We start from the raw sequence: 11,564 nt of genomic DNA, 5'->3' as shown, positions 1-11,564 counted from the left end.
TTAAAAAAAAATAAATATGTAGATTATTGTAAATTAATTTTATGAACATTTTAATCTAAAAAAAATTAAATTCCGATAAACATTTCGCATTTAGCCCAGGGGTAAAGCTAGGGGGGTATTTGGCCCAGAAATAGCATTTGGCATTTAGCCTAAAATTTTAGCATGGGTTGGAGAGTGTTTGGGGGGGTAATTTGGGGGGTAATTTGGCTTTTAGCCCAGGGTTGGAGATGGTCTAAACGCATTTTCTTTGCAGTTTTTTTATTCGGTGATATTTAATCTAATCTAAATTGCATTAAGTGATATTTGAACTTCTATACAAAGAAAGAAAAAAAAACACTCTAATTTAGTCTACTTAAGTAAGTCCAAATACGCTACGCAACTAAATTTTTCTTTTTCTCATTACTTAGTATGCAGTAAGTCAAAACTTAGCATGTTCTTTTATTCGCTTTCCTTTAATCTTTGGTTGGAGATTATTTTTGTCAATTTAGGGCTAGATGTGACTTTAGCCGAGATGACCTAACAAACATTAAGGTCCCATCTTCTGTTAGTCAATGGGGTTGACTCTCCTCATCTCAAATTTGGTGTAGGATTGACCTTCAACCAGCAAGCAGCAACCCAGTTAGCTTCCACTCCAACCCCCAAAAAAATATAACAAACTGCACGTTTTATTATTCAAAAAAAATTTTATATTACATTTTTTACAGTATTTTAGTATGGAAGTTATGAGACCGAGTCCTAGTACAATTGCAAGTCATACCTAAAATATAAATGAGATCACGAGTCTTATATTATATTTGAAGTGGAATAAATACGTATTACTATTGCGACATTGCCATAAAAAATAATAACGGCTTCGTGGCTGGTCTTCCACGCTACCGCCCGAAATATACCACCATCAATATCGCTCGACGACGGTCACTGTTGCAGTGCAATGCTTACAGTATGAGCAGCGTGGCAAACCGAGTAATACTCTATATCATTGATTCCAAAACATGCAGCTATAATGCAATACTTTAGGCAAATATTTGCATATAATTATTAATTAGGAAGAAAAAAATGCCGGAATATAATGCATGATTAAAGTTGTTAAAACGCTAACGAGGGTTGTTTCAGTTAATAAGTGTGATTAACTTCTAATTCAAGTTTGAATAACAGTAATTTTCAACTTAAGATTCTACGTATGTTATGGCGAACAGAAGTGGACTACTTTTTTTTCATTTAATGACAACATGACACTCCAAGTAGGAGGTGACCCTATTTAATTTTCTAGTTCTGCATCTTCTGCTGCATGCCCAAGGAGAGATTAAATTTTATATTTGATGGTCCATATGAAGCATGGTCCATAGTTCATCTGCATCTTCTGCTGCATGCCCAAGGAGAGATTAAATTTTATATTTGATGGTCCATATGAAGTATGGTCCATACTTCAAAATTAGCCAACACACCATGAATCAATGCATGCATTAATTAGCTTCCAATTGCTTTTATATGATTATTAACATGAACACGATGTTGTTATTCACGACGCTTTGTAAAAATTATTTTGTACACGATTTTTAAATTACAAGAGTAAACTTGTACTAACTCAAGTGCATAACGACTATATCAGATAACGATAATAGTAGCGTTGAAGTCAAATAATAAAGTTCAAGTCAAATTGGTTTACATAGTTATATCTTGAATAAATTAGGGTTAGAGTTTTAATTAGTTTCCTATTCTTTGTGTCATAAGGAAGAGTGAAACTCGGATTAATTCCTAGTAGTTAAGGGGCTTTTGCATGGAAAACGACAATTTCATGGGATTGAATAATCTAGTCATAAGCTCATTAGGGTTTCTAGTAGTGGATCTGATTTTAGGGACGTGAAGCTTAGATAAGTTTGAAGTTTCTATGCATAGTGTCAATAGCATCTCCAAAAAAGATATCAACAACGCCAAATAGACAATAATATATTGAGTTAGTTTAACAAAAATTTAGAACTTCTCTCAAAATCGTTGTTAGTAATATATATAGCTAGCTAGCAAAGGTCTGTCGTGGGACAGCCTGGTGCCAATCCCATCTTTATTTCAATGAATTGATCTTGTCAGCATTCAGATATGCATGTAATGCAGATTTGCAGAGTTGGTGGGCTAAATATTTGCAATTAAGGTTTTAGGCCTCCTCTGTCTTTCACACGTTTACTACCAGTCTGAAGATGCTCACATGCATGAATCATGATCACCATTGAACAAGTTTTTCTTTCCATCCAAGCTCAAGTTCCCAAATTGTTCACTTTTACGAGTCTGGTTATAATGCTACGTACCAAGTTAACCGTTATAAAAAAATGCATGTTTAATATTTTAGTGGATAAGACGCTAGGTTTTTACTCATACATCTCGAGTTCAAAACTCTCAATTCACTAAATTATTGTAATTATTTTGAACTCTTCTCTCTCACCTTAATAACAATAAATTTTGTTTAAAAAAAAAAAAGAAGCGTCGTAAAAAATATTAAATTTCTATATGCAAGATTTAACTGATAATTTTTTGGACCATTCTGGGTGTGAAAAATGTATAGGATACAAATAGAATTAACTTTGGAACATATATGTGGGTACACGATGCTATGTGTGGCTATCCATGGCAGACTTGGGCCGGAAAATGCTCTCCTTCCTTTGTCTTATGACCAATTTAGGGAAGTTTGGTGCCTCTGCATTTATTGGGGATACAGCACCTCTTTCGTTGAGAAGACTAAGTCTTTCAAACCGAACAAAACCAAACCGGCTTAATAGAACCAATTTCCGGTTTGACAAAATCATTACACACATAATTAAATTCGAGTCTGTATCGCATTATCTATCTACTCAAGACACACATAATACTATGTTTGGATGAAGAAATTTAAGATTACTAAGAAATTTTAAAATGACGAAAATTGAAATGACGAGATTTTATTTTATAGAATTTGTGAATTTTCTTATTTAGTTAACATAAAAGAACAATGGAATTAAATACGAAATTTGTTATTTTTAAACTCTCAATCATACAAATTGGAAATGACGCCTACTTAGATGGAATTTAAACTTAGGAATTGAAGGTCCCAAATTCCAAGTTCTTTTTTTCCATGCGGAAATTCTAAATTTCTATGTTTATGAATCCAAACAAGAGAATTTGTGCATGTTAATTTATAAATTCTACTTTTATCCAAATTTCAAGTTTATTTTTCACATCCAAACATAGTGTAAGTCATACAAAGACCCCTTAAATTCAAGTCCACAAAAATGGGCTCGTGTGAGATCCTAAGAGCAACTCAAGCATGACAAATGCCCCTTAAGGCAACTTCCTATTCAATCCCCTCCAGTGAACAGTAATTGCCTTTAATGAACAGTAACTACCTTTTGCATCTCTACCCCTAAACTAAATAGTCATGACAATAGGTAATAAAATATTAGTATTTTTTATTTTATAAAATAATACAAAATAATTTTATTTGTAATTTCGGATAAGATTTTTAATCGTTCGTTGCGCCACGTGTCATTATCCGAAAAGACAATCTTTGGTGATAGATTTCGATAAGATTTTTATCCAATGTCGTTATGCCACATGTCGTTACCTTTTCAAAATCGTTGAGGATAGATTTCCGATAAGATTATTAACCAATCATGTCACGCCACGTGTCACAATCTGTTTACAATTTTTGAGGATAGATTTCAATCAGATTTTTAACGAATGATAGCATGCCACGTGGTATTATATACAACCTAATCCTTTCTTTTTCCTCCTTATAACCCATCATCCATCCTAAGAAATCACACACCAAAATCAAAATCTCTATCATTATTTATAGTTTCTGTTTCCTTCTTACAATGTCTTCTTCAAGGATGTTGTGGGAAATCGATGAGCAAGAGAAAGAATTGTTTAAGCAAGGGGAAGAAATGTTCAATCTCCAAATGGGCGAAATAAGATGGAAAAGGAAAAGGATGAGGAGCGCAGAAGGAGAAATGACAAAGCAAGAAGCCAAAGAGTCTCACGTTCTCGTTGAGTCATCCAAGTTGTGGCTCAGATCTCCAAGCCCAGTCGTTCTGCAAACATTGATACAAGCAGGCAACGACAAGGTACAGATCTCTTGGACGATTATTTTATCCGTAACAGTGCATTCCCTGATACGTACTTTAGACGTCATTTTAGAATGGAACGACATTTGTTCAACAAAATCATGATTGTTGTTTGCAACCATGATTCTTACTTTGTGCAAAAGAAGATTGATTTTGGTGTTATGGGTCTCCTTCCTAAGCAAAAAATTATTGCTGCCTTGCGGATGTTTGCATATGGAGCATTTGCAGACCAAGTGGATGAGATAGCAAGGATGGGGAAATCAACCATTCTTGAGTTCTAGATGAGGTTTTGTTCCACAATCGAATCTATCTACACCACAGAATATCTCTGGAGACCTACTGAGATGGACTTGTAAAGGCTTATGAAGAATAGCGAGATGCGAGGTTTTCCTGAGATGATTAGAAGCATCGATTGTATGCACTGGACCTGGAAAAATTGTCCAAGTGCATGACAATGAGCTTATGGGGATAGAAAATGAGCAAAAAGTATCATTTTTGAGATGGTGGCATCATTTGATACATGGATTTGGCACGTTTTTTTGGTGTTCCGGGAGCTCAAAATGACCTTAATGTCCTTGGCCGATCCCTAGTGTTCAACGATGTCCTGCAAGGAAATGCACCAAGAGTCACGTACTGGGTCAACAGACATAAGTACCAGAGGCCATAATACCTAGCAGACGGCATTTACCCAAGGTGGTCATCGTTTGTCAAAACAGTGTCCTGTCCACGAACTGCAAAGGAAAAACACTTTGCAAGTTGTCAATAAGGGTGTAGGAATGATGTGGAGTGTTGTTTTGGTATCATCCAAGCTCGTTGGGTGATTGTTAGGGGTGCTGCCAAAATGTTTGATTTAGAATCGCTTCGATCCATCATGATGACATGCATCATTCTTCACAACATGATTGTGGAAGATGAGTACGATTATGATGTCGTTGATGAATATGAGCCAAACACGATGAACAATTCCAAAACATAAATATATTATGTGCATGACACCACTGAAGAACCCGTGCAACACGAGCCATTACAAAGTGATGGATGTTATAATGAAAGGCTTATTCAACGATATACTTCACTTCAGGACCCATATATGCACAATGCCTCGCAAATTGACTTGATTGAGCACCTGTGGGAATTGAAACAAGCTCAAGAAACTTAAGTTCATTTAGTGTGTTTGTTTTTATTTGGTGTGTTTATTTAATTTTGTTTGGTGTGTTTTTTAAGTTCATTTAGTGAGTTTTTTTTATTTGGTGTGTTTGTAATTTTATTTGGTATGTTTATGTAATTTTATTTGGTGTGTTTATGTCCTTTGAATAAAGATTCTCTTAGTTTAAATAAATTATCAAATTAAATAAATATACTCTTAGTTTAAATAAAGTACTAAATTCAATAAATTGGAAACAACATAAAGTATTCTATTCAATAAATAAGAAATTACAATTCAAAGTGATTGGAAAATTATGGGCTCCAATTAAAAACAAATTCCCTAATCCATCGTGAATGGAAAATCATCACCTAACCAATTTGTGGTGCTAGGATCATCTCCTCTTGTGGTGCTAGGACCATCTCCTCTTGCTCTCGCTTCTCTTACACGCCTCTTTCGCACCACATCTGCTTTCTTCGAATTCCAAAATATTTAGAATTCGGAGACATCGCCTCTATAGGCTCCTTCATAATGTCACGATCTTGTTGAGCCCTTCTTTCTTCTTTAAGCTCTTCCTTTTCTTGCCTGAGTAGCTCTTTTTCTCTCTCATTAGCTTGAAATAATCTTTCAACAGCTGCAGCTTTTACCTTCTTTCTAGCCTTATCAGCCTCAAATTTAGCCATTTCCTGCACCAAAGTCAATTCACCTTGGCAAGCAAGTTCTTCCATATATTTTGCATAATCATTCTTGGAAGCACTCCCTTTTCTCTTTGAAGTCTTCTTACCTTGAGGCCCAATTGGATAATGGGTTGACCCCAACCCTTGTTCAGGGGGCATTTCCGGCATTTCTTCTATGTCGGTTTCATGAACATACGAGGCATGATCGGGCATAGAGTGTAGAGAGGTGATGTTCATGACAACTTCTGGACCGACAAGCACAACTCTGAATTTAGGACAATCTTTGACAATATTCCAACATTCCCACCGGGTGAATGATTGTTTTTGTTTTTGGTTTTGGCATTATACCAAGCTTGTGCTTGAAGTGTCTACACAATGTGGGAGAAGAAATAATTACAATCAAAGTAGCTAATTTAAATTTGGGTACAGTACAAACAAATAAATAATATATTGTTACATGATCTTGCTAAATTTTCCCCACTTCGAAGATTACTACTAGTTTGTGTCAAGACGTCTCTCCAAAGACTAAACTATTGACTGAGTATTCTCCAACGACTGGACATCGATTCTTTCGTTCTTTTCCCACCGATTTTCTCAAGAAAAAAGTATGAATAAGACTCCACATTTCTTGCAACTGCATCTCATTACCAGTAATCGGATCATGAGTAACTTCAACCTAGCAAGAACACAATGTAACATCTTCAATTAGTGTCCAATTCGTACCTGCATCATTAGTCATTTTGTTGAAAACCAATTAGATTGAAACTTTGAGAGAAAGATTGGAATGTGGTTGAAAGTATTTGAGAAAATATGAAATTGTGGTGTAAGGTAGAAGATAATGAGAAGGTATTTATAGAAAAATAAAATCAATTTTTTTAATTTAAAAAAATCGTATTTTTTATTAATTTTTAACATTTTTTTATTAACTTAATTAATTTTTACTGTTGGATTAAAAAAAAAAATCCAACCCTCCATATTGTGCCACGTGGCACAACAGTAACATATCTGAATTTTTTAATGTGACTTTAAAAAAAAAAAAAATTTAAGGCGAATAACGTGGACCGTGGATCTTAAATCCAACGACTGATATTGTGGAAGGTTTGAAATTTTTTTTACCGTTGGAAATCCAACGGTCTAGAAAAAGTAACCGTTGAAATCCAACTGACGAGAACGTGCCACATGGCCCACCAATGGTAATATTTCAACCGTCTACACCGCGGACCCCACTTAAAGTTGTCGGTGACATGCGCCTGACGCAAATTTTTTTATAACGTGGCTGACATCGGCCATGCATAATTTGGCCTCAGGCTCTCGGGCCACCGATTCGAGCCGGGCCTCTCACTCGGGCCCCCCCTCAGCCTAATCGCTCGCATGGGCTGGAGCAAGGAGCTGGGGCTATTGGGTAAAAAAGAAATCGCCCGTCCATCAGGCTATTGGTCCCGGTGAAGTTGCTCTAATGTAAAAAGCCTCTTTGTGTGTGCCTTGAGCAGATAGATAACGTGACACAGAAGGCCCTACCCAAAAATATTTTCCGTCCCAAAACCTATTATCAGTCTTCTTTTTGCCAATTGCCAATTATGCTTGTCTAGGCCATCCCATTTGTTCCACCATAGGCTTGTGGTTCATGATGCATTGGGTTTCGGAGACCAACAATGGCACGCATGACCTTAAAAATAAGGTTATTATCGGGCTTCTAACACCGAGCCTGCACTCGATCTTAGGGTCGGGCCAAAGTCTCTTGGGTCGAGTGGCAAGCAATGGGGCAAATAAATTGACAGGTTAACGTCAAACTCCAATTTTTAGGGTTTTGACCAGGAGGTGCAATCTTATGAGAAATTTTTCAAAGTACCGAAAATATGGTCCAATACAGTTTTTAGCCATATTCTCGAAACACTGAAATATTTTTTTAATCACCAAGAAATTGGAGTTGGACAAGAAAATGGGGCCAATCACGTGTACATGCTGTACGGAAATTAAAAGCAAAGAATGTAATAATTCGTTTGGTTTGGTTGGAACCAAAAAACACTGTTGATGAGCAGTAATTTAAGCAAGCTGCAAGCATCTACTCTACTCCCAAGTCCTAAGTTGATATTATAAAGCAACTGAGATTCAGTGCAAATGCAATCCGCATAAGCATAACCCACTTGCCTTCCTTTCCATTTTGAATGACTAAACACTGCATAATTCCCCTTTAAAGTGACCCTGCAATTCACTATGCATCACACAAGTTTGATTCTAGCTACCACTAATTTTTAAGAACGAAAGAACAAACATACAAAGGTTTGATTATACCAATTGTAGTAGTTTTGTAATGCTAGAGTAGTTCATTGGTAATGTTCATGTACTGCATGTTTAGCAACTGAATTTAAAGTTTCTTGGTACTTTGAAGTTCTTTATCCAAACTTAGTGTTGAGAGTAACCCCACATCGAAAAAATGGACCTTGCATGTGCTTATAAGTATTGGGCTACTCTCATATTGTCATTTGATTTTATGGTAGAACCTCAACTTATTCATTAAGCTTGTCAAATTTCCTTTGTATGAAGTAAATCGAGATCTGACTGTGTATTTAAATATGAGCATCCAACTCAAAATTAATTGACAGTGGATGAAGAGGTCCAAATCCATTTAAACTATTAGGCAAGGCTTTAGTTATTCAACATAAGATTCACTCTCAGTTGATAGAGACTTACTGTAATGGTTAGAAGCATGGCCTTAATTATTGTAACCAATCCTTCATATTAGAGGGAGAAGTATTGTACCAAACATAAGTTAACTTAGGGTTAATTTTGTAATCAACTAAGGAAGAGAGAATGGAGGATAAACAAATGAAGGAGAATGCATGAAACAAAAACTCAAAGCAAAATCATTTCAAGTTGCTTTTAGTTTTTAGTTTTCATTTTATATAACATTTCATCACAATTTCTTTTTACTTCATTACCTTTCCTCTTTTATTCTTTTCTCTATATAGTTTTCTCCTATTCTTAGCTGAAAGACTGAATACTAAAAACAAAATAGTTACCGATGATTAATTCTTTTGTGGTGACTATTGAAATTTACAATGGTGGTGATTTACTTCATTCATAAGCAAACACTTGGTCCCATTGTCCACGTTGGTTGACAGAATAATATACCACAAAGTTATATACTAAGTTGTCCCACACAAGATCGTCTCATTATCTGAGATATCAATTTTATTTTTTTTGTTTCCAATCATGACTAGATAGTTTGTGTAATGTTTTTCATTCAATTATTTAAAGGAAATTTTAACGAAAAACTTCCGGTACTGTTTATTTTAACAATAAACCACATTTTTACACTAAAAAGTCAATCCTGGTACTATTCACTTTACCCTTTATTTTGTTCTTATCGTTAAAACTCAAAATTTTCAAACCCTTTTCATTAGTTTTCCTTTATTTCAAATGAGCAAAAAATCAATTAACAACTCTTCATGAACATCCATCCCAAATTTAAAATATCATTATAACATGTTTGGAATATATTGTTGGAAAATAGAATCTAATTGCTTTATTAACACATATGTTGAATAAGGGTTACAACTTTTTATTTCCATTCAATTCGGAAATATAAATATTAAATATTAAAATTTCCAATATATATATAGTGTGTGTTCACATATACACTAATCAACTTATATATAATCAAGTGTTTTTATTTTTCATGTGCTACTTTTGAAATGATAGTTCAAGTGAGGATGTGAATCGTCCCAATTAAAAAAATTGCAATAATTAATTTTACAAGAAGTTGGATTCCTCACTACATTAAATGTTAATTGGTTTTTACAAATTAAAACTTTAGATAACAGCGGAACCTGTAGTAGTAGAATAGCTTCACTCACGTGTGTGAAGTCCAACTATTACACGTGTTTCACGTCACTTAATATATATTATCTAAATGTCTGTTATGTGTATTACCGATGAAAGTGCATGCAAGGGCAGAGGCAGTATGACGAGGTTGGGCTATAGCCTAGGGTAAATTTTGGAAGTACAAAAAAACATGTCATTTTATAAGCTAAAGTTGTCTAATTTGAAATTAGCACAACCTTTTTTTGATAAAATTAGCCTACGTCGAACCGAAAAAGAAAATTAATCCACACCTATAAACTTTCCTAACTCCGCCCTTGAGTACATGTGATTCTGTTCGGTCATTTGGTGAGGATATATATGACAAAACTTGTTATGTTTGGTACAATCTCAAGAGAGATGCAATAATATCTTCATCTTTAGAAAACTTATTACTTTGACCAGACAAGACAACAGTGTGAACCAATTATTCATTACAAAAAAAAAAGGTTGAAAGAGATTGAAGATCTATTTGCATTTTACAGCAAATAATCTAAAATCAAGTTCTTTTGGACAATCAAAGAACATGGTAGATCGTCCAGTTTCTTCCTCAGATTAAAAGAAAAACTTTACCAACTGCACCTACCAGCGACTTCTTAACTAGTATCATATATATATATATATGTATGTATGTATGTATATAGGTCATTTAACAAGAAGGATCTTTTTTTTTTTAAAGGAAACACCCTCTTGACCGTTGGATTAATTTTAATGAAATTGTGTGGTTGAGATTAAATCACAAGCCACGTAATTTCATTAAAACCAAATCTAACGGTCAAGAGAATGTCTCCATTTTTTTTTTAAAATGAAGATCCTTCTTGCTAAAGGATTCATATATATATTAGTTTTTTTGTAGAATGATTGTCTCAGTGGATCTGTGTAAAGCGCGTAACAGGATATTTTTGTTTGAAAAATATAAGAAGAGTATGTAAGCTGTCAAGTGTCAATGGGACCTGCAAAGGGCACACCAAAATCCCTAAAGATATAATCCAAAGGATAAACAGTATTTGCATGTACATGTAAAATTTTGGTTGCCGAGAAAGTTTTGTTTGCCTTTAGTAACCACCATCTTTGGCCAAAAAAAAGCTGAAAGCAGCATAAAGGTTTTGATTAATATATGTCAGAGCCAAAAAGAAAAGTTCATTAATTTTTTTAAAAAATTAATAAAAATGGTTTGAAAATTTTAAGATTTAACGATAAAGACAAAATAAGGATAAAATAAATAGTATTACGATTAAATTTTTAGTGTACAAATGTGATTTTTCGTTAAAATGAACAGTACCAAAACTATTAGTTAAAACTCACTCATTTTAAATCCCAAATAAGCCATAATTTGAAACCTCTATCAGAATGTGAAGACCAAAAAGTGCCCTGGGTAGCTGATATGATGAAATTTTAAGGATTGTCCTTTAAGATTTAGGGTTTAATAATACAACTCAAAATTTGAAGATAACTCAATTGGATTTGTTTTAACAAAATAGCTTTTGAGTGATCGGGTCAATTATGTTCTCTAGTCGTCTAAGAAACAACTTAACCCTAGATTATTTCACTAAACCATCTCCTACCCTAGCTAGATGATCTGTGTACTTTTATACACGTGTACACTATATTCAACGTTGGTAAACATAATAAGACCATCCATATACAGTCAACCTGGGATAATTGTAATATTAATTCCAGAACGTAATGTGTCGGAAGTATTTAACAAATTTGATCATCGATCGTGACGATGATGAGACCTTTGAGAGTGTGTATCTCTGTCTCTAGGAAGTTCATATTGTTATAAAAAAA

The sequence above is a fragment of the Malus domestica genome, chromosome 10 (assembly GCF_042453785.1).
Source record: "Malus domestica chromosome 10, GDT2T_hap1".
NCBI classification, from domain to species: Eukaryota; Viridiplantae; Streptophyta; class Magnoliopsida; order Rosales; family Rosaceae; genus Malus; species Malus domestica.
This window is presented reverse-complemented; position numbering follows the sequence as displayed.